General features: G+C 55.0%; 1 protein-coding gene across 1 annotated transcript in view; it reads left to right on the top strand.

The window, feature by feature from the left end:
• Window positions 1-1706: 1706 nt before the first annotated feature.
• Lrfn2 (leucine rich repeat and fibronectin type III domain containing 2) overlaps window positions 1707-5775 on the top strand; it is a 174075-nt gene continuing 170006 nt past the window's right edge. The window contains exon 1 of the mRNA XM_013350972.2: window positions 1707-2187. The gene's annotated coding sequence lies outside the window, so the exon portion shown is untranslated. The remainder of the gene's footprint in view (window positions 2188-5775) is intronic.

Here is a 5775-nt window from a genome sequence, read left to right as displayed (position 1 = left end):
TTTTAAATTATTGTGCTCATTATAATAAATTTACTAATTATGACACCGCAAAGCAGGTAAACAAAGAAGGCTCTCTGCAGCTCACTTCCTGCCCCCCCTTCTTTATTCACACTCTGTACCTACTCCTTCCCTTCCTCTCTCCCTGCTCCTCCTGCCTCTTTTCAGGAGTCAACCTGTGTCTCTCCAGGGCCACTCCACCTGTCACACCCTAGAGCTGCATCCTAGCCATGCCCTTTCTCTCTCGGGCATCCCAGAATCTTTCCAGGGAAGGGCTTGTCTTCAAGGAACTCTATGACTTGCCAATCTGGCAGTTTCCTTGTGTGCACCTCAGGAGGATGCCCTGCACATGAGACCTACCTGGCCGCTTGCACCTCGGTAGGTATGCACCCAGCTGGGTACCCAGACAGGCAAGAGACTGGATCTTTCATACAGCTGTGTCCATCTGAGCCAATTCTGGACCACAGAGCCATCCACATGCCACATGTGCCTCCCTGTGGGTAAGTGGGACAGGTGCACGGAACAAGTGAGCCATCAGGAGAGCAGAGATGAACTGAAGCATGCTCTTTGCCCTTGGCGTTAGCAGCTGGAGCAATAGTGGGACTCCCCAGTTCACTTCCTCCACAGGGAAAGACACACGTGGCACTCCTCTTCAGAGCCCAGAGGGCCATCTCCCAGTCTTCTCTTCCCTAGGAACTAGCCACTGATAGCCCAAAGACCACTGAGACTCTGCTGCACCAGCCTTGTGAGTCTAAGCCTACTGCGGATCCAGAGTGAAGACTCCACTACCTACCACGTGCCTTAGATATTCCATTTGAATCTGGGGCCTCGGGCTCTTGCTATGTCACGTGTATGGTGGAGAAGGAGGAGAATGTGCTGGGCGGTCCAAGAAGCGCTTCCAGGTACCGTTCGCCTGGACACAGTCTTAAAATGTTCGAGGAAAGTCTGTTGTGTGTGCATGCACCGAGCGCGTGTTGCCATGGGTCCCTGACTAAACTGCAGGATCCTAGCTGGGTTCGGGGCTGGGTGGGAGCGATCCTCCCATCGCCACCCCCACCCGCAGCCCCGGGCCAGCATGGTCGGGTTTTTCTCCAGCAGGCGGCAGGCTGGCGGCTGTGTGCTAGGCGCTCTCCTCAGGAGAGGCGGCAGCATGGGCTCGAATTGTCCGCGGAGATAGCCTTGCGCAGGGGCTTCGGTGTCACTGCGCCGCGGATCAAGCTGGTACTCCGAGTTCCTGGGGCTTATGGCCCTGCTAGACTGCAGCTCCAGCCCATTTACCCCGCACCAACGGCTTAGGAACCAGGGATTCCCCGAGTGTGGGTCCTTGCTGAAGCAGGTGCTGGGGTCCGGAGCTGCTGCAGCTCCGCAGGCGGCCACTGGGGGCTGCAGTGCCGGAGAACCCGGCAGGGACAGTGCGCTCTACCGCCGGGTCCTGGGGCGCCTTGGGTCTCTAAGGCTGTCTGCACCGCTGTCTGCAGCTGCCTGCACAGCCCTCGTAGCATCCTCCCCGATTCCTCCCCGATTCGTGCGTGCGATCGCTCCGTGTGTGTGTGTGTGTGTGTGTGTGTGTGTGTGTGTGTGTGTGTGAGAGAGAGAGAGAGAGAGAGAGAGAGAGAGAGAGAGAGAGCTTGTGCGCGCGCACGCGTGTGTGTGGGGGAAGTGTGCATGCGGAGAGCGCGGGGGAGTGTGTTTGTGTGTGTGCCTGTGGGTGTGAGTGCCTGGCTCCCTCTCTCTGACACACACACACACACACACACACACGCACAGGGCAGGTTCGTTTGAACTTGAAGACATTCCACATTCCAAGAGGCTGCAGGTCCCTGGGAATGGAGAGTCTCTTCAATCAGGAAAATCTTAACCTCATCTTCCTAGAAGGGATTATCTTTTCTTTCCTTTTCCCCCTTTATTATTATTTTTTTTAATCTGGAAGAGGAAAGCACAAGTTGTACTCCCCCTCCCGCCTCTTCTTGCTAAATGCCATGGATATAACTGAATAAGCTGCTCAGGGCTCTCCCCGTTTGGATGGTCCGAGGCCACCATCTGCCTGCCTTCGCTGGATCGCTGGAGTGGAGAGCTTAGCGTGAGACTGTCTCGGGCCAGGAAGGATGCGTGGCCGAGTCAGGGAGCCCGGGCGCCCTGCGGAGACGGCCTCGGAGCCTCCCAGCCGCGGGTAGATGCCGCCTTGCCCAGGTGAGTGGCTGTCACTGCTGCGTCTTGGCGATGCTGGGTTGACCGCGGGAGATGGGCGCAGGGATGTGCGCACCCGGAGAAACAGGGGAACTTTGCCTCTTTTCCTGCCTCACTTAAGGACTTCCTCCATCCTGGGTACTGATGTGGAAGACTTCTCTCTTTCAGCCATCCTCCTTTCTGGTGTTTTGATTATGTGTGTGTGTGTGGCGAGGGGGTGAAACTGATGGGGACCGGAGAGAGCGGCTCTGGGTGAGGCTTCAGTCCGAGTGAGGCTTGGAAGTCGGAGGAAGAGACTCCAGCTTCCTACAAAGACAACCCCTGAATGCAGAACTTTGCCGCCAGACCACTCTGTTGCATCTTAGCACATGCCAGGCCTGGCTAGGATGTTGCTGGGTTCTGGGTGAAGGCGCTGGGGTGTTCCAGAGCTTAATGCCTGACTGGGGTGGGGTGGAGATAAGCGAGAGGTTGATGCAGTGCCGTGGAGGGGAGGGAGGCATGGTTGCCTTTTGAGGAGGCAGTCAGGACCGGAACAGGGACCCTCTCCTGGCCTCAGGCAGGACTTACCAAGATAAGGAGGACTGTGTATGTCTGCAAGGCTTGGGGCAATAGAATGCCATGATGAAGCAATATGTAAGCTAGCGTTAGCCATGCCCAGGTTGGTAGATCTCTGTCTCCCACTCTGCCCTGCCCTGCTTCTGACGCTGGCCTGAACAAGGAGGACTGAGAACCACAGACAGCTCCCGGGAGGAGAGCAGTGCCTTGCTTCCTCTCTTCCCCACAGAGTGCACAAAAGACAGAAGCACTGGGTTCCAGGGAGAGGAGACGAGACAGCCAGAGCTGGAGAGACAGAGAAATGAGAGAGGGAGGGAGGAAGGGAGGGGGGAGAGAGAGAGAGAGAGAGAGAGAGAGAGAGAGAGAGAGAGAGAGAGAATATCAGACAGAGCTTGCAGAGGAACTAAGCACGACTCATGCCAAGTGCACTCAGAAACAGCTGAAGACAGACAGACAGACACCTGCAAGGAGAGGGTCTGTTAGTCTGTCCTCGAACCTGGAGTTCCGAGCATCATTATAGATCCTTCTATCCTGGTTAAATCAATGTGTGTGTGTGTGTGTGTGTGTGTGTGTGTGTGTGTGTGTGTGTGGCTTGAGGAGCTGGGGTAGGGAAAAAGGTACCTCCATCCTGTGGAGTTCCAGGTTCCAGCACAGAGGTTTAAAGTGGGCTGTTGCACTTGGGTGGGGGCCTAATGGGAACTGGTGCTTGTGCATTGGGGATGTAGGCAAAATAGGAGCAAAAAAACTGGGGTTGTGTGCCATGTCTTGGGTTCAGAGGGGTTTTAACAGCCAAGCCATGCAGCCTAGTGGAGGGGACCTGAGGGACGGGAGGGGGGGGCATCAGAAGCTGAAAAGGGAGAGGTTGGGTGAGGAAGACCTAGGCTTGAAGTGTCTAGCTTCGCGAATCCAGCGCTGCTTGCTCCTGCCCTCCTGCCAACTGTGTCGCATCTGCTCCCCTACCTTGGGCAGAGGTTGGAGTTCCGTGGCCACTCTTTCTCCTTCAGGCCTCCTCCCATGCTCTGCTGAAAGCCCTCCTTCCTAGCCTTCCTGCTCGAATTGCTCGTCTGATTTCTGCCTCGGAAGGAAGGCAATTCCTCACCTTCTTGCCCTCAACCCAGGAAACACAAGCAGCAAACAGAGCATTTCTGGTGCAGTCTCTAGTGATGCTCTTCAGGAGGAGAGCTCCTGGTGGCAGCTCCGGGGGCAGGATAGGGTCTGCCAGGATCAGAAGGATGCTGGCTGGGATTCTGTCTTTCTTTGAAGGCCCAGCAATGCGAGCAGGGAGCATTGAGAGGCCAGGTTGAGGAGGTACAGGATGGGAATAGGGATGTAGACGGTGGTGGGGATGCTCTATGATTCTATGGCCCTGATTTGGCTCAAGAGAGAGTCTATTTTCTTATACTTTCTCCTGCTTCAAAGTAAAATCAAGACTCGGGGATTCTGGCTTCCAGCTGCTGGCATGAAGGGTGGAGCAAGTCTGTGCTTTTTATCTTCCTCTCCTTGTTGTTAGGGGTAATGTAGAAACTTCTAAGCTCCCAGGCTGGGGGTGGGGGTGTCTTCACAGGGACAATTGGGAGTCGATGTTAGAAGTCGAATCCCCTGGCCTGAAGCAAGGGTGAGCACAAGGACCTACAGGAGTTACACTCTAGTGGGAGAGGCTACCAGACAAGAGCAGAGAAACGGAACAAGGAAATACACACACACACATACACACACACACACACACACAGAGAGAGAGAGACTCTGAGCCAAGGCCCTTGTGGATTTCTTTGGGCAAAGGAAGGAGAGGCAGAGTTTTGTCACATACTGGGATACAAATTAAATGTGGACAGACTAGGTTCAAATCCAGACTCTGCCAAAACTTTGTTAATCCACATGAGACTAATAGTCTCACCCCCATGAAATGAGATAATCACATACATCAGGCAAATGTGTGCTGACCCATGTTTTCCTGGCAAGCTCCATCCCTTTCTTAGATTCCGATGACTACTCTATCCATAGGGGAAAGAGTGGGACAGGGAGAGACCTTCAGAAACTCGGGGGTAGGAGGACTGTGCCTCTGCTTCCATCCCACTCAGGAAGCTCTCCAGAAAACCTTAGGAATGCGTTTAAAGACATCAGTTTCCCCTCTGGGGCCCTGAACCTGTTTCTCTTTCTCCATCTTCGGGTCATGGTCATTTGTTCAGAAAGCTAAGCTCTGTGGTTTGTACGTGTCATTCCTTACCCTTGCCTGCCTGAGGCTCTAGTGTGAAACAGGCACCCTCCTCCCTGCAGGCCCTGCACCTTCCTCCTTGCAGGCCCTGAACCCTCCTCCCGCCATCCCCTGCCCCCTCCTCCCTGCAGGCTCTGTATCCTCCTCCCTTCAGCCTGTGCACCCTCCTCCCTCCAGCCCCTGCCCCTTCCTCCCTGCAGGCCCTGCACCCTCTTCCCTTCACCCTTTGCCCCTCCTCCCTCCAGCCCTTGCTCTCTACTGGCTCAGCCTCCCGCTCCAACTTGTCCATCCTCTGTGTATTCCATGTTCACCACCACACCTCATGTCTCTCCCCTTTGAGACACTCTTGTTATGTAGCTCAGGTAAGCTTCCTACTTATGATCCTTGTGCTTTAGTTTTCCAAGTGCTGGGTCCCAGGTGTGTACCTGGCGGGAAAGTGACATTAGAGCATGCACCCTAAAGCTCAGCCCTGCCTCTGGCGGTGAATCGGGCCTGCATGACTAGAAACAAACACTAGACAGTGAGGACAGCCCCCAAACTGTTGGCAGGATGCCTGTGGAGGGCAGTGTGGTGAGTGCCTGGTTCCAGTCAGAGGCCCTTCCTTCCTCTGTCTCCTGTATGATGTGTAAGGAGGCCCACCCTTGTCCCCCCAAGGCCTGTTTTCTGATGTTAGGACTCCCTCTGAAAGTTGACTCCTATGTCAGCAAAAGGCCAAAGGTCAGACCCAAGGCCCCATCCCCCACACAGTAGGAGTCTCAGATGGAGATGGGAGGTGGGCTAGGATGCTCTGCCCTACAGCACAAGTCTTTTGAGCAGTAGTCAGA

The sequence above is a fragment of the Microtus ochrogaster genome, linkage group LG2, assembly GCF_000317375.1.
Source record: "Microtus ochrogaster isolate Prairie Vole_2 linkage group LG2, MicOch1.0, whole genome shotgun sequence".
NCBI lineage: Eukaryota > Metazoa > Chordata > Mammalia > Rodentia > Cricetidae > Microtus > Microtus ochrogaster.
The sequence above is the reverse complement of the archived record's forward strand: the minus strand, read 5'-3'. Positions and strand labels throughout refer to the sequence as shown.